At 42.8% G+C, this 16850-nt stretch overlaps 15 non-coding genes across 15 annotated transcripts; all 15 read right to left on the bottom strand.

Moving 5' to 3' along the window:
• Positions 1 to 637: 637 nt before the first annotated feature.
• On the bottom strand, positions 638 to 720 carry TRNAL-UAG (transfer RNA leucine (anticodon UAG)). Its single transcript has one exon. It is a non-coding gene; the product is annotated as a tRNA-Leu (tRNA).
• A 1025-nt stretch (positions 721 to 1745) lies between these two features.
• TRNAL-AAG (transfer RNA leucine (anticodon AAG)) lies at positions 1746 to 1828 on the bottom strand. The gene has a single exon. It is a non-coding gene; the product is annotated as a tRNA-Leu (tRNA).
• Positions 1829 to 4109: 2281 nt separating this feature from the next.
• On the bottom strand, positions 4110 to 4192 carry TRNAL-CAG (transfer RNA leucine (anticodon CAG)). Its single transcript has one exon. It is a non-coding gene; the product is annotated as a tRNA-Leu (tRNA).
• A 1741-nt stretch (positions 4193 to 5933) lies between these two features.
• On the bottom strand, positions 5934 to 6016 carry TRNAL-AAG (transfer RNA leucine (anticodon AAG)). The gene has a single exon. It is a non-coding gene; the product is annotated as a tRNA-Leu (tRNA).
• A 189-nt stretch (positions 6017 to 6205) lies between these two features.
• TRNAL-CAG (transfer RNA leucine (anticodon CAG)) lies at positions 6206 to 6288 on the bottom strand. The gene has a single exon. It is a non-coding gene; the product is annotated as a tRNA-Leu (tRNA).
• Positions 6289 to 8028: 1740 nt separating this feature from the next.
• TRNAL-AAG (transfer RNA leucine (anticodon AAG)) lies at positions 8029 to 8111 on the bottom strand. The gene has a single exon. It is a non-coding gene; the product is annotated as a tRNA-Leu (tRNA).
• A 189-nt stretch (positions 8112 to 8300) lies between these two features.
• TRNAL-CAG (transfer RNA leucine (anticodon CAG)) lies at positions 8301 to 8383 on the bottom strand. The gene has a single exon. It is a non-coding gene; the product is annotated as a tRNA-Leu (tRNA).
• Positions 8384 to 9015: 632 nt separating this feature from the next.
• Positions 9016 to 9098, bottom strand: TRNAL-UAG (transfer RNA leucine (anticodon UAG)). The gene has a single exon. It is a non-coding gene; the product is annotated as a tRNA-Leu (tRNA).
• Positions 9099 to 10123: 1025 nt separating this feature from the next.
• TRNAL-AAG (transfer RNA leucine (anticodon AAG)) lies at positions 10124 to 10206 on the bottom strand. Its single transcript has one exon. It is a non-coding gene; the product is annotated as a tRNA-Leu (tRNA).
• Positions 10207 to 10392: 186 nt separating this feature from the next.
• TRNAL-CAG (transfer RNA leucine (anticodon CAG)) lies at positions 10393 to 10475 on the bottom strand. The gene has a single exon. It is a non-coding gene; the product is annotated as a tRNA-Leu (tRNA).
• A 1741-nt stretch (positions 10476 to 12216) lies between these two features.
• Positions 12217 to 12299, bottom strand: TRNAL-AAG (transfer RNA leucine (anticodon AAG)). Its single transcript has one exon. It is a non-coding gene; the product is annotated as a tRNA-Leu (tRNA).
• A 189-nt stretch (positions 12300 to 12488) lies between these two features.
• Positions 12489 to 12571, bottom strand: TRNAL-CAG (transfer RNA leucine (anticodon CAG)). The gene has a single exon. It is a non-coding gene; the product is annotated as a tRNA-Leu (tRNA).
• A 2012-nt stretch (positions 12572 to 14583) lies between these two features.
• On the bottom strand, positions 14584 to 14666 carry TRNAL-CAG (transfer RNA leucine (anticodon CAG)). The gene has a single exon. It is a non-coding gene; the product is annotated as a tRNA-Leu (tRNA).
• Positions 14667 to 15298: 632 nt separating this feature from the next.
• TRNAI-UAU (transfer RNA isoleucine (anticodon UAU)) lies at positions 15299 to 15381 on the bottom strand. Its single transcript has one exon. It is a non-coding gene; the product is annotated as a tRNA-Ile (tRNA).
• A 1298-nt stretch (positions 15382 to 16679) lies between these two features.
• TRNAL-CAG (transfer RNA leucine (anticodon CAG)) lies at positions 16680 to 16762 on the bottom strand. Its single transcript has one exon. It is a non-coding gene; the product is annotated as a tRNA-Leu (tRNA).
• Between the last annotated feature and the right edge of the window lie 88 nt (positions 16763 to 16850).

Genomic DNA, 16850 nt, shown 5'->3' with positions numbered 1-16850 from the left:
CACTCGGCCATCCTGACTTGCATTTGTAGCACCTTCCACAAGCCAGGCAGCCATGCAAGTTTGGTACCGAAAAGGCATGCCCTCAATTTATTTATCCCATTATAAGCATTTCCAACAGATCTTTGAACAATCCATACAGAGCAGTACCTATAGACCTTTAAAGCGTACAAAGAGAAAGTGCTATTCACCAGCCACTTGAACGGCCCAAAGCTGCTTTGAAATTGAGTCAACAGCCACATCTTGGCTGACTAAAGCAAATTCAACAAGGGAGCTCAATGTCACAACATAGGGTGGAATACGCAAATCTAAGCAGCCCCTGATCACAGCCCTGAGGACATTGCTGTAAGTGTGCTGGAGTACAGCTGTCTACCAGGTGCTTGGCATTCTTCCAAATTTGCATGGCCTGTCTGGCCAGGGAATACAAGAGCATGACTCTTCTAGATTAGCTCTTACATGGGCCCTAAGCTCATTTGGTAAGGATTGCACTTTATCAGCAAGACTTTGTACAACAGAAATATATGAGAAACCCAAGCTCTCTTGACTAGACGAGGACGGAATAACGTCCCAGGTGAAGACGAACAGATGCAACTACCATCAGATGTTATCCTGATGAAGAAGATTATATCTCCAAAAGTCATGTCAGAAGTGGGATTTGAACCCACGCCTCCATAGGAGACTGCGGCCTAAACACAGCGCCTTAGACAACTCGGCCATCCTGACAGTGAAGAGTCTTAAGAAATGTATAAAAGTCACTCAGAAATTTCTGCGTCCATGCAAGCTTGAAATAATTTCAACCTTCAAACACAAGGTGCAACTTTTTGCACAGGACAATAAACACAGAAGATCACATATGAAAGCATTTCATTTCACAGGTGTACTGTTTTTATGCTTTTAGAATAACTTATACCTCTCACCAGCTATTTAGGGTTCTGTATCCTACTCACAAAATTATGTTGCCTGCGACCTTTCTCTCTATACACAAACAACTACTGCTCAGGAAGTAGGAAGGCAGAAGGTGGGGCAGTTTATGCAAATTTATGCTGTCAATGTGCCTTGCACATTCATGCAGAATTTCTAGATCCTTGCTGGAAACAAGAGAGCACGCCTTGTTTCAGATCAACTGTCCCTAGCAAGGAACGTCTGAGCACATCCATTCTTTTGCTCTCTAGCCCCTGGCTTGGGTCTCACCCCCACTGGCTGAGGAGTGAAGTTCTGCATACCAAAGTTGCATAGAAGGTATGTTTGTGATTGGTTTGAGATGGGTGGGAGTTCAAGAGCAGGGAAAAGCAAGTCACTTTCACTTCTAGTCTCCTCTTCTATGCCTACCTGCCGTTCACTCACTCTGTCTTTGTTTCATTCTCTCCTTCCTCAACACCCCATCTCACTCACTCGCTCTATCATTTGTGCTCTTTCCCCTTGCTCTTCATTTCATAGTGGAAACATCTCTTGAATGGATCATTAGAAAATGAGGTTACATAAAATTAAAAATCTACTTATTGGAAACCAAAAATATCACAAGACTGAATGTAAGCCATTTCTTCAATAAAAGGGATTTTTTAGGCACCCCCCAAAAACACATAAAACACCACTAGTGCTAGAAGAATATTATACGAGCTTGAAGACAGAATTGGGCAAATTCATTTGCAGTTGAAACTGAAGTTTGGTACTTATTCAGATATTATATGCACTGCCAATTTTTAGCTGAGATTCTGAAGGAACGCAGAGACAAAATGGACTTAAAGTTTTGTCAGAAGTGGGATTCGAACCCACGCCTCCAGGAGAGACTGCGGCCTTAACGCAGCGCTTTAGACCACTCGGCCATCCTGACCACATGTTGCTTGTCCATCTACATAGTGAGAAAGATAGCGTGAACAAAAAAAACACACATGTTAGGCCATAAGTGGCTATAGCAAGAAAAAAACTCACTGCACTTTTCCAAAAAGACAACCATATAAGCCCATGTGAGGGAAATGATCTGATTTTCTCCCTCAAGAAAAAAGAAGATTAAACACAGGTTTGTCAGAAGTGGGATTTGAACTCACACCTCCAGAAGAGACTGCAACCTTAACGCAGCGCCTTAGACCACTCGGCCATCCTGACTTGCATTTGCAGCACCTTCCACAAGCCAGACAGCCATGCAAGTTTGGTACCGAAAAGGCATGCCCTCAATTTATTTATCCCATTATAAGCATTTCCAACAGATCTTTGAACAATCCATACAGAGCAGTACCTATGAAGAACTCTTTAGACCTTTAAAGCGTACAAAGAGAAAGTGCTATTCACCAGCCACTTGAACGGCCCAAAGCTGCTTTGAAATTGAGTCAACAGCCACATCTTGGCTGACTAAAGAAAATTCAACAAGGGAGCTCAATGTCACAACATAGGGTGGAATACGCAAATCTAAGCAGCCCCTGATCACAGCCCTGAGGACATTGCTGTAAGTGTGCTGGAGTACAGCTGTCTACCAGGTGCTTGGCATTCTTCCAAATTTGCATGGCCTGTCTGGCCAGGGAATACAAGAGCATGACTCTTCTAGATGAGCTCTTACATGGGTCCTAAGCTCATTTGGTAATGATTGCACTTTATCAGCAAGACTTTGTACAACAGAAATATATGAGAAACCCAAGCTCTCTTGACTAGACGATGACGGAATAACGTCCCAGGTGAAGACGAACAGATGCAACTTCCATCAGATGTTATCCTGATGAAGAAGATTATATCTCCAAAAGTCATTTCAGAAGTGGGATTCGAACCCACGCCTCCAGAGGAGACTGCAGCCTAGACACAGCGCCTTAGACCACTCGGCCATCCTGACAGTGAAGAGTCCTAAGAAATGTATAAAAGTCACTCAGAAATTTCTGCGTCCATGCAAGCTTGAAATAATTTCAACCTTCAAACACAAGGTGCAACTTTTTGCACAGGACAATAAACACAGAAGATCACATATGAAAGCATTTCATTTCACAGGTGTACTGTTTTTATGCTTTTAGAATAACTTATACCTCTCACCAGCTATTTAGGGTTCTGTATCCTACTCACAAAATTATCTTGCCTGCGACCTCTCTCTTTATACACAAACAACTACTGCTCAGGAAGTAGGAAGGCAGAAGATGGGGCAGTTTATGCAAATTTATGCTGTCAATGTGCCTTGCAGATTCATGCAGAATTTCTAGATCCTTGTTGGAAACAAGAGAGCAGGCCTTGTTTCAGATCAACTGTCCCTAGCAAGGAACGTCTGAGCACATCCATTCTTTTGCTCTCTAGCCCCTGGCTTGGGACTCACCCTCACTGGCTGAGGAGTGAAGTTCTGCATACCAACGTTGCATAGAAGGTATGTTTGTGATTGGTTTGAGATGGGTGGGAGGTCAAGAGCAGGGAAAAGCAAGTCACCTTCACTTCTAGTTTCCTCTTCTATGCCTACCTGCCGTTCACTCACTCTGTCTTTGTTTCATTCTCTCCTTCCTCAACACCCCATCTCACTCACTGGCTCTATCATTTGTGCTCTTTCCCCTTGCTCTTCATTTCATAGTGGAAACATCTCTTGAATGGATCATTAGAAAATGAGGTTACATAAAATTAAAAATCTACTTATTGGAAACCAAAAATATCACAAGACTGAATGTAAGCCATTTCTTCAATAAAAGGGATTTTTTAGGCACCCCCCAAAAAACACATAAAACACCACTAGTGCTAGAAGAATATTATACAAGCTTGAAGACAGAATTGGGCAAATTCATTTGCAGTTGAAACTGAAGTTTGGTACTTATTCAGATATTATATGCACTGCCAATTTTTAGCTGAGATTCTGAAGGAACGCAGAGACAAAATGGACTTAAAGTTTTGTCAGAAGTGGGATTCGAACCCACGCCTCCAGGAGAGACTCAGCCTTAACGCAGTGCCTTAGACCACTCGGCCATCCTGATCACATGTTGCTTGTTAATCTACATAGTGAGAAAGATAGTGTGAACAAAAAAAACACACATCTTAGGCCATGAGTGGCTATAGCAAGAAAAAAACTCACTGCACTTTTCCAAAAAGACAACCATATAAGCCCATGTGAGGGAAATGATCTGATTTTCTCCCTCAAGAAAAAAGATTAATTACAGGTTTGTCAGAAGTGGGATTTGAACCCACACCTCCAGAAGAGACTGCGACCTGAACGCAGCGCCTTAGACCACTCGGCCATCCTGACTTGCATTTGCAGCACCTTCCACAAGCCAGACAGCCATGCAAGTTTGGTACCGAAAAGGCATGCCCTCAATTTATTTATCCCGTTATAAGCATTTCCAACAGATCTTTGAACAATCCATACAGAGCAGTACCTATGAAGAACTCTTTAGACCTTTAAAGCGTACAAAGAGAAAGTGCTATTCACCAGCCACTTGAACGGCCCAAAGCTGCTTTGAAATTGAGTCAACAGCCACATCTTGGCTGACTAAAGCAAATTCAACAAGGGAGCTCAATGTCACAACATAGGGTGGAATACGCAAATCTAAGCAGCCCCTGATCACAGCCCTGAGGACATTGCTGTAAGTGTGCTGGAGTACAGCTGTCTACCAGGTGCTTGGCATTCTTCCAAATTTGCATGGCCTGTCTGGCCAGCGAATACAAGAGCATGACTCTTCTAGATGAGCTCTTACATGAGTCCTAAGCTCATTTGGTAAGGATTGCACTTTATCAGCAAGACTTTGTACAACAGAAATATATGAGAAACCCAAGCTCTCTTGACTAGACGAGGACGGAATAACGTCCCAGGTAAAGACGAACAGATGCAACTTCCATCAGATGTTATCCTGATGAAGAAGATTATATCTCCAAAAGTCATTTCAGAAGTGGGATTCGAACCCACGCCTCCAGAGGAGACTGCAGCCTAGACACAGCGCCTTAGACCACTCGGCCATCCAGACAGTGAAGAGTCCTAAGAAATGTATAAAAGTCACTCAGAAATTTCTGCGTCCATGCAAGCTTGAAATAATTTCAACCTTCAAACACAAGGTGCAACTTTTTGCACAGGACAATAAACACAGAAGATCACATATGAAAGCATTTCATTTCACAGGTGTACTGTTTTTATGCTTTTAGAATAACTAATACCTCTCACCAGCTATTTAGGGTTCTGTATCCTACTCACAAAATTACCTTGCCTGCGACCTCTCTCTTTATACACAAACAACTACTGCTCAGGAAGTAGGAAGGCAGAAGATGGGGCAGTTTATGCAAATTTATGCTGTCAATGTGCCTTGCAGATTCATGCAGAATTTCTAGATCCTTGCTGGAAACAAGAGAGCACGCCTTGTTTCAGATCAACTGTCCCTAGCAAGGAACGTCTGAGCACATCCATTCTTTTGCTCTCTAGCCCCTGGCTTGGGTCTCACCCCCACTGGCTGAGGAGTGAAGTTCTGCATACCAACGTTGCATAGAAGGTATGTTTGTGATTGGTTTGAGATGGGTGGGAGTTCAAGAGCAGGGAAAAGCAAGTCACTTTCACTTCTAGTCTCCTCTTCTATGCCTACCTGCCGTTCACTCACTCTGTCTTTGTTTCATTCTCTCCTTCCTCAACACCCCATCTCACTCACTGGCTCTATCATTTGTGCTCTTTCCCCTTGCTCTTCATTTCATAGTGGAAACATCTCTTGAATGGATCATTAGAAAATGAGGTTACATAAAATTAAAAATCTACTTATTGGAAAGCAAAAATATCACAAGACTGAATGTAAGCCATTTCTTCAATAAAAGGGATTTTTTAGGCACCCCCCAAAAAACACATAAAACACCACTAGTGCTAGAAGAATATTATACGAGCTTGAAGACAGAATTGGGCAAATTCATTTGCAGTTTAAACTGAAGTTTGGTACTTATTCAGATATTATATGCACTGCCAATTTTTTGCTGAGATTCTGAAGGAACGCAGAGACAAAATGGACTTAAAGTTTTGTCAGAAGTGGGATTCGAACCCACGCCTCCAGGAGAGACTGCGGCCTTAACGCAGCGCCTTAGACCACTCGGCCATCCTGACCACATGTTGCTTGTCCATCTACATAGTGAGAAAGATAGTGTGAACAAAAAAAACACACATCTTAGGCCATGAGTGGCTATAGCAAGAAAAAAACTCACTGCACTTTTCCAAAAAGACAACCATATAAGCCCATGTGAGGGAAATGATCTGATTTTCTCCCTCAAGAAAAAGAAAGATTAAACACATGTTTGTCAGAAGTGGGATTTGAACCCACGCCTCCAGAAGAGACTGCGACCTGAACGCAGTGCCTTAGACCACTCGGCCATCCTGACTTGCATTTGCAGCACCTTCCACAAGCCAGACAGCCATGCAAGTTTGGTACCGAAAAGGCATGCCCTCAATTTATTTATCCCGTTATAAGCATTTCCAACAGATCTTTGAACAATCCATACAGAGCAGTACCTATGAAGAACTCTTTAGACCTTTAAAGCGTACAAAGAGAAAGTGCTATTCACCAGCCACTTGAACGGCCCAAAGCTGCTTTGAAATTGAGTCAACAGCCACATCTTGGCTGACTAAAGCAAATTCAACAAGGGAGCTCAATGTCACAACATAGGGTGGAATACGCAAATCTAAGCAGCCCCTGATCACAGCCCTGAGGACATTGCTGTAAGTGTGCTGGAGTACAGCTGTCTATCAGGTGCTTGGCATTCTTCCAAATTTGCATGGCCTGTCTGGCCAGGGAATAAAAGAGCATGACTCTTCTAGATGAGCTCTTACATGGGTCCTAAGCTCATTTGGTAATGATTGCACTTTATCAGCAAGACTTTGTACAACAGAAATATATGAGAAACCCAAGCTCTCTTGACTAGACGAGGACGGAATAACGTCCCAGGTGAAGACGAACAGATGCAACTTCCATCAGATGTTATCCTGATGAAGAAGATTATATCTCCAAAAGTCATTTCAGAAGTGGGATTCGAACCCACGCCTCCAGAGGAGACTGCAGCCTAGACACAGCGCCTTAGACCACTCGGCCATCCTGACAGCGAAGAGTCCTAACAAATGTATAAAAGTCACTCAGAAATTTCTGCGTCCATGCAAGCTTGAAATAATTTCAACCTTCAAACACAAGGTGCAACTTTTTGCACAGGACAATAAACACAGAAGATCACATATGAAAGCATTTCATTTCACAGGTGTACTGTTTTTATGCTTTTAGAATAACTTATACCTCTCACCAGCTATTTAGGGTTCTGTATCCTACTCACAAAATTATCTTGCCTGCGACCTCTCTCTTTATACACAAACAACTACTGCTCAGGAAGTAGGAAGGCAGAAGGTGGGGCAGTTTATGCAAATTTATGCTGTCAATGTGCCTTGCAGATTCATGCAGAATTTCTAGATCCTTGTTGGAAACAAGAGAGCAGGCCTTGTTTCAGATCAACTGTCCCTAGCAAGGAACGTCTGAGCACATCCATTCTTTTGCTCTCTAGCCCCTGGCTTGGGACTCACCCTCACTGGCTGAGGAGTGAAGTTCTGCATACCAACGTTGCATAGAAGGTATGTTTGTGATTGGTTTGAGATGGGTGGGAGGTCAAGAGCAGGGAAAAGCAAGTCACCTTCACTTCTAGTCTCCTCTTCTATGCCTACCTGCCGTTCACTCACTCTGTCTTTGTTTCATTCTCTCCTTCCTCAACGCCCCATCTCACTCACTGGCTCTATCATTTGTGCTCTTTCCCCTTGCTCTTCATTTCATAGTGGAAACATCTCTTGAATGGATCATTAGAAAATGAGGTTACATAAAATTAAAAATCTACTTATTGGAAACCAAAAATATCACAAGACTGAATGTAAGCCATTTCTTCAATAAAAGGGATTTTTTAGGCACCCCCCAAAAAACACATAAAACACCACTAGTGCTAGAACAATATTATACGAGCTTGAAGACAGAATTGGGCAAATTCATTTGCAGTTGAAACTGAATTTGGTACTTATTCAGATATTATATGCACTGCCAATTTTTAGCTGAGATTCTGAAGGAACGCAGAGGCAAAATGGACTTAAAGTTTTGTCAGAAGTGGGATTCGAACCCACGCCTCCAGGAGAGACTGCGGCCTTAACGCAGCGCCTTAGACCACTCGGCCATCCTGACCACATGTTGCTTTTTCATCTACATAGTGAGAAAGATAGTGTGAACAAAAAAAACACACATCTTAGGCCATGAGTGGCTATAGCAAGAAAAAAACTCACTGCACTTTTCCAAAGAGACAACCATATAAGCCCATGTGAGGGAAATGATCTGATTTTCTCCCTCAAGAAAAAAGAAGATTAAACACAGGTTTGTCAGAAGTGGGATTTGAACCCACGCCTCCAGAAGAGACTGCGACCTGAACGCAGCGCCTTAGACCACTCGGCCATCCTGACTTGCATTTGCAGCACCTTCCACAAGCCAGACAGCCATGCAAGTGGGGTACCGAAAAGGCATGCCCTCAATTTATTTATCCCATTATAAGCATTTCCAACAGATCTTTGAACAATCCATACAGAGCAGTACCTATGAAGAACTCCTTAGACCTTTAATGAGTACAAAGAGAAAGTGCTATTCACCAGCCACTTGAACGGCCCAAAGCTGCTTTGAAATTGAGTCAATAGCCACATCTTGGCTGACTAAAGCAAATTCAACAAGGGATCTCAATGTCACAACATAGGGTGGAATTCGCAAATCTAAGCAGCCCCTGATCACTGCCCTGAGGAAATTGCTGTAAGTGTGCTGGAGTCCAGCTGTCTACCAGGTGCTTGGCATTCTTCCAAATTTGTATGGCCTGTCTGGCCAGGGAATACAAGAGAATGACTCTTCTAGATGAGCTCTTACATGGGTCATAAGCTCATTTGGTAAGGATTGCACTTTATCAGCAAGACTTTGTACAACAGAAATATATGAGAAACCCAAGCTCTCTTGACTAGACGAGGACAGAATAACGTCCCAGGTGAAGACGAACAGAAGCAACTTCCATCAGATGTTATCCTGATGAAGAAGATTATATCTCCAAAAGTCATTTCAGAAGTGGGATTCGAACCCACGCCTCCAGAGAAGACTGCGGCCTAAACACAGCGCCTTAGACCACTCGGCCATCCTGACAGTGAAGAGTCCTAAGAAATGTATAAAAGTCACTCAGAAATTTCTGCGTCCATGCAAGCTTGAAATAATTTCAACCTTCAAACACAAGGTGCAACTTTTTGCACAGGACAATAAACACAGAAGATCACATATGAAAGCATTTCATTTCACAGGTGTACTGTTTTTATGCTTTTAGAATAACTTATACCTCTCACCAGCTATTTAGGGTTCTGTATCCTACTCACAAAATTACCTTGCCTGCGACCTTTCTCTCTATACACAAACAACTACTGCTCAGGAAGTAGGAAGGCAGAAGGTGGGGCAGTTTATGCAAATTTATGCTGTCAATGTGCCTTGCACATTCATGCAGAATTTCTAGATCCTTGCTGGAAACAAGAGAGCAGGCCTTGTTTCAGATCAACTGTCCCTAGCAAGGAACGTCTGAGCACATCCATTCTTTTGCTCTCTAGCCCTTGGCTTGGGACTCACCCTCACTGGCTGAGGAGTGAAGTTCTGCATACCAACGTTGCATAGAAGGTATGTTTGTGATTGGTTTGAGATGGGTGGGAGGTCAAGAGCAGGGAAAAGCAAGTCACTTTCACTTCTAGTCTCCTCTTCTATGCCTACCTGCCGTTCACTCACTCTGTCTTTGTTTCATTCTCTCCTTCCTCAACACCCCATCTCACTCACTCGCTCTATCATTTGTGCTCTTTCACCTTGCTCTTCATTTCATAGTGGAAACATCTCTTGAATGGATCATTAGAAAATGAGGTTACATAAAATTAAAAATCTACTTATTGGAAACCAAAAATATCACAAGACTGAATGTAAGCCATTTCTTCAATAAAAGGGATTTTTTAGGCACCCCCCAAAAAACACATAAAACACCACTAGTGCTAGAACAATATTATACGAGCTTGAAGACAGAATTGGGCAAATTCATTTGCAGTTGAAACTGAATTTGGTACTTATTCAGATATTATATGCACTGCCAATTTTTAGCTGAGATTCTGAAGGAACGCATAGGCAAAATGGACTTAAAGTTTTGTCAGAAGTGGGATTCGAACCCACGCCTCCAGGAGAGCCTGCGGCCTTAACGCAGCGCCTTAGACCACTCGGCCATCCTGACCACATGTTGCTTGTTCATCTACATAGTGAGAAAGATAGTGTGAACAAAAAAAACACACATCTTAGGCCATGAGTGGCTATAGCAAGAAAAAAACTCACTGCACTTTCCCAAAAAGACAACCATATAAGCCCATGTGAGGGAAATGATCTGATTTTCTCCCTCAAGAAAAAAGATTAATTACAGGTTTGTCAGAAGTGGGATTTGAACCCACGCCTCCAGAAGAGACTGCGACCTGAACGCAGCGCCTTAGACCACTCGGCCATCCTGACTTGCATTTGCAGCACCTTCCACAAGCCAGACAGCCATGCAAGTTTGGTACCGAAAAGGCATGCCCTCAATTTATTTATCCCGTTATAAGCATTTCCAACAGATCTTTGAACAATCCATACAGAGCAGTACCTATGAAGAACTCTTTAGACCTTTAAAGCGTACAAAGAGAAAGTGCTATTCACCAGCCACTTGAACGGCCCAAAGCTGCTTTGAAATTGAGTCAACAGCCACATCTTGGCTGACTAAAGCAAATTCAACAAGGGAGCTCAATGTCACAACATAGGGTGGAATACGCAAATCTAAGCAGCCCCTGATCACAGCCCTGAGGACATTGCTGTAAGTGTGCTGGAGTACAGCTGTCTACCAGGTGCTTGGCATTCTTCCAAATTTGCATGGCCTGTCTGGCCAGGGAATACAAGAGCATGACTCTTCTAGATGAGCTCTTACATGAGTCCTAAGCTCATTTGGTAAGGATTGCACTTTATCAGCAAGACTTTGTACAACAGAAATATATGAGAAACCCAAGCTCTCTTGACTAGACGAGGACGGAATAACGTCCCAGGTAAAGACGAACAGATGCAACTTCCATCAGATGTTATCCTGATGAAGAAGATTATATCTCCAAAAGTCATTTCAGAAGTGGGATTCGAACCCACGCCTCCAGAGGAGACTGCAGCCTAGACACAGCGCCTTAGACCACTCGGCCATCCAGACAGTGAAGAGTCCTTAGAAATGTATAAAAGTCACTCAGAAATTTCTGCGTCCATGCAAGCTTGAAATAATTTCAACCTTCAAACACAAGGTGCAACTTTTTGCACAGGACAATAAACACAGAAGATCACATATGAAAGCATTTCATTTCACAGGTGTACTGTTTTTATGCTTTTAGAATAACTTATACCTCTCACCAGCTATTTAGGGTTCTGTATCCTACTCACAAAATTATCTTGCCTGCGACCTCTCTCTTTATACACAAACAACTACTGCTCAGGAAGTAGGAAGGCAGAAGATGGGGCAGTTTATGCAAATTTATGCTGTCAATGTGCCTTGCAGATTCATGCAGAATTTCTAGATCCTTGCTGGAAACAAGAGAGCACGCCTTGTTTCAGATCAACTGTCCCTAGCAAGGAACGTCTGAGCACATCCATTCTTTTGCTCTCTAGCCCCTGGCTTGGGTCTCACCCCCACTGGCTGAGGAGTGAAGTTCTGCATACCAACGTTGCATAGAAGGTATGTTTGTGATTGGTTTGAGATGGGTGGGAGTTCAAGAGCAGGGAAAAGCAAGTCACTTTCACTTCTAGTCTCCTCTTCTATGCCTACCTGCCGTTCACTCACTCTGTCTTTGTTTCATTCTCTCCTTCCTCAACACCCCATCTCACTCACTGGCTCTATCATTTGTGCTCTTTCCCCTTGCTCTTCATTTCATAGTGGAAACATCTCTTGAATGGATCATTAGAAAATGAGGTTACATAAAATTAAAAATCTACTTATTGGAAAGCAAAAATATCACAAGACTGAATGTAAGCCATTTCTTCAATAAAAGGGATTTTTTAGGCACCCCCCAAAAAACACATAAAACACCACTAGTGCTAGAAGAATATTATACGAGCTTGAAGACAGAATTGGGCAAATTCATTTGCAGTTGAAACTGAAGTTTGGTACTTATTCAGATATTATATGCACTGCCAATTTTTAGCTGAGATTCTGAAGGAACGCAGAGACAAAATGGACTTAAAGTTTTGTCAGAAGTGGGATTCGAACCCACGCCTCCAGGAGAGACTGCAGCCTTAACGCAGCGCCTTAGACCACTCGGCCATCCTGACCACATGTTGCTTGTCCATCTACATAGTGAGAAAGATAGTGTGAACAAAAAAAACACACATCTTAGGCCATGAGTGGCTATAGCAAGAAAAAAACTCACTGCACTTTTCCAAAAAGACAACCATATAAGCCCATGTGAGGGAAATGATCTGATTTTCTCCCTCAAGAAAAAGGAAGATTAAACACATGTTTGTCAGAAGTGGGATTTGAACCCACGCCTCCAGAAGAGACTGCGACCTGAACGCAGTGCCTTAGACCACTCGGCCATCCTGACTTGCATTTGCAGCACCTTCCACAAGCCAGACAGCCATGCAAGTTTGGTACCGAAAAGGCATGCCCTCAATTTATTTATCCCGTTATAAGCATTTCCAACAGATCTTTGAACAATCCATACAGAGCAGTACCTATGAAGAACTCTTTAGACCTTTAAAGCGTACAAAGAGAAAGTGCTATTCACCAGCCACTTGAACGGCCCAAAGCTGCTTTGAAATTGAGTCAACAGCCACATCTTGGCTGACTAAAGCAAATTCAACAAGGGAGCTCAATGTCACAACATAGGGTGGAATACGCAAATCTAAGCAGCCCCTGATCACAGCCCTGAGGACATTGCTGTAAGTGTGCTGGAGTACAGCTGTCTATCAGGTGCTTGGCATTCTTCCAAATTTGCATGGCCTGTCTGGCCAGGGAATAAAAGAGCATGACTCTTCTAGATGAGCTCTTACATGGGTCCTAAGCTCATTTGGTAATGATTGCACTTTATCAGCAAGACTTTGTACAACAGAAATATATGAGAAACCCAAGCTCTCTTGACTAGACGAGGACGGAATAACGTCCCAGGTGAAGACGAACAGATGCAACTTCCATCAGATGTTATCCTGATGAAGAAGATTATATCTCCAAAAGTCATTTCAGAAGTGGGATTTGAACCCACGCCTCCAGAGGAGACTGCAGCCTAGACACAGCGCCTTAGACCACTCGGCCATCCTGACAGCGAAGAGTCCTAAGAAATGTATAAAAGTCACTCAGAAATTTCTGCGTCCATGCAAGCTTGAAATAATTTCAACCTTCAAACACAAGGTGCAACTTTTTGCACAGGACAATAAACACAGAAGATCACATATGAAAGCATTTCATTTCACAGGTGTACTGTTTTTATGCTTTTAGAATAACTTATACCTCTCACCAGCTATTTAGGGTTCTGTATCCTACTCACAAAATTATCTTGCCTGCGACCTCTCTCTTTATACACAAACAACTACTGCTCAGGAAGTAGGAAGGCAGAAGGTGGGGCAGTTTATGCAAATTTATGCTGTCAATGTGCCTTGCAGATTCATGCAGAATTTCTAGATCCTTGTTGGAAACAAGAGAGCAGGCCTTGTTTCAGATCAACTGTCCCTAGCAAGGAACGTCTGAGCACATCCATTCTTTTGCTCTCTAGCCCCTGGCTTGGGACTCACCCTCACTGGCTGAGGAGTGAAGTTCTGCATACCAACGTTGCATAGAAGGTATGTTTGTGATTGGTTTGAGATGGGTGGGAGGTCAAGAGCAGGGAAAAGCAAGTCACCTTCACTTCTAGTCTCCTCTTCTATGCCTACCTGCCGTTCACTCACTCTGTCTTTGTTTCATTCTCTCCTTCCTCAACGCCCCATCTCACTCACTGGCTCTATCATTTGTGCTCTTTCCCCTTGCTCTTCATTTCATAGTGGAAACATCTCTTGAATGGATCATTAGAAAATGAGGTTACATAAAATTAAAAATCTACTTATTGGAAACCAAAAATATCACAAGACTGAATGTAAGCCATTTCTTCAATAAAAGGGATTTTTTAGGCACCCCCCAAAAAACACATAAAACACCACTAGTGCTAGAACAATATTATACGAGCTTGAAGACAGAATTGGGCAAATTCATTTGCAGTTGAAACTGAATTTGGTACTTATTCAGATATTATATGCACTGCCAATTTTTAGCTGAGATTCTGAAGGAACGCAGAGGCAAAATGGACTTAAAGTTTTGTCAGAAGTGGGATTTGAACCCACGCCTCCAGGAGAGCCTGCGGCCTTAACGCAGCACCTTAGACCACTCGGCAATCCTGCCCACATGTTGCTTGTTCATCTACATAGTAAGAAAGATAGTGTGAACAAAAAAAACACACATCTTAGGCCATGAGTGGCTATAGCAAGAAAAAAACTCACTGCACTTTTCCAAAAAGACAACCATATAAGCCCATGTGAGGGAAATGATCTGATTTTCTCCCTCAAGAAAAAAGAAGATTAAACACAGGTTTGTCAGAAGTGGGATTTGAACCCACGCCTCCAGAAGAGACTGCGACCTGAACGCAGCGCCTTAGACCACTCGGCCATCCTGACTTGCATTTGTCGCACCTTCCACAAGCCAGACAGCCATGCAAGTTTGGTACCGAAAAGGCATGCCCTCAATTTATTTATCCCGTTATAAGCATTTCCAACAGATCTTTGAACAATCCATACAGAGCAGTACCTATGAAGAACTCTTTAGACCGTTAAAGCGTACAAAGAGAAAGTGCTATTCACCAGCCACTTGAACGGCCCAAAGCTGCTTTGAAATTGAGTCAACAGCCACATCTTGGCTGACTAAAGCAAATTCAACAAGGGAGCTCAATGTCACAACATAGGGTGGAATACGCAAATCTAAGCAGCCCCTGATCACAGCCCTGAGGACATTGCTGTAAGTGTGCTGGAGTACAGCTGTCTACCAGGTGCTTGGCATTCTTCCAAATTTGCATGGCCTGTCTGGCCAGGGAATACAAGAGCATGACTCTTCTAGATGAAATCTTACATGGGTCCTAAGCTCATTTGGTAAGGATTACACTTTATCAGCAAGACTTTGTACAACAGAAATATATGAGAAACCCAAGCTCTCTTGACTAGACGAGGACGGAATAACGTCCCAGGTGAAGACGAACAGATGCAACTTCCATCAGATGTTATCCTGATGAAGAAGATTATATCTCCAAAAGTCATGTCAGAAGTGGGATTCGATCCCACCCCTCCAGAGGAGACTGCGGAATAAACACAGCGCCTTAGACCACTCGGCCATCCTGACAGTGAAGAGTCCTAAGAAATGTATAAAAGTCACTCAGAAATTTCTGCGTCCATGCAAGCTTGAAATAATTTCAACCTTCAAACACAAGGTGCAACTTTTTGCACAGGACAATAAACACAGAAGATCACATATGAAAGCATTTAATTTCACAGGTGTACTGTTTTTATGCTTTTAGAATAACTTATACCTCTCACCAGCTATTTAGGGTTCTGTATCCTACTCACAAAATTACCTTGCCTGCGACCTCTCTCTTTATACACAAACAACTACTGCTCAGGAAGTAGGAAGGCAGAAGGTGGGGCAGTTTATGGAAATTTATGCTGTCAATGTGCCTTGCAGATTCATGCAGAATTTCTAGATCCTTGCTGGAAACAAGAGAGCAGGCCTTGTTTCAGATCAACTGTCCCTAGCAAGGAACGTCTGAGCACATCCATTCTTTTGCTCTCTAGCCCCTGGCTTGGAACTCACCCTCACTGGCTGAGGAGTGAAGTTCTGCATACCAACGTTACATAGAATGTATGTTTGTGATTGGTTTGAGATGGGTGGGAGGTCAAGAGCAGGGAAAAGCAAGTCACCTTCACTTCTAGTCTCCTCTTCTATGCCTACCTGCCGTTCACTCACTCTGTCTTTGTTTCATTCTCTCCTTCCTCAACACCCCATCTCACTCACTGGCTCTATCATTTGTGCTCTTTCCCCTTGCTCTTCATTTCATAGTGGAAACATCTCTTGAATGGATCTTTAGAAAATGAGGTTACATAAAATTAAAAATCTACTTATTGGAAACCAAAAATATCACAAGACTGAATGTAAGCCATTTCTTCAATAAAAGGGATTTTTTAGGCACCCCCCAAAAAACACATAAAACACCACTAGTGCTAGAAGAATATTATACGAGCTTGAAGACAGAATTGGGCAAATTCATTTGCAGTTGAAACTGAAGTTTGGTACTTATTCAGATATTATATGCACTGCCAATTTTTAGCTGAGATTTTGAAGAACCGCAGAGACAAAATGGACTTAAAGTTTTGTCAGAAGTGGGATTCGAACCCACGCCTCCAGGAGTGACTGCAGCCTTAACTCAGCGCCTTAGACCACTAGGCCATCCTGACCACATGTTGCTTGTTCATCTACATAGTGAGAAAGATAGTGTGAACATAAAAAACACACATCTTAGGCCATAAGTGGCTATAGCAAGAAAAAAACTCACTGCACTTTTCTAAAAATACAACCATATAAGCCCATGTGAGGGAAATGATCTGATTTTCTCCCTCAAGAAAAAAGAAGAATGAACACAGGTTTGTCAGAAGTGGGATTTGAACCCACGCCTCCAGAAGAGACTGCGACCTGAACACAGAGCCTTAGACCACTCGGCCATCCTGACTTGCATTTGCAGCACCTTCCACAAGCCAGACAGCCATGCAAGTTTGGTACCGAAAAGGCATGCCCTCAATTTATTTATCCCGCTATAA

Source organism: Lissotriton helveticus, chromosome 8 (genome assembly GCF_964261635.1).
Source record: "Lissotriton helveticus chromosome 8, aLisHel1.1, whole genome shotgun sequence".
Taxonomy (NCBI): Eukaryota; Metazoa; Chordata; class Amphibia; order Caudata; family Salamandridae; genus Lissotriton; species Lissotriton helveticus.
The sequence above is the reverse complement of the archived record's forward strand: the minus strand, read 5'-3'. Positions and strand labels throughout refer to the sequence as shown.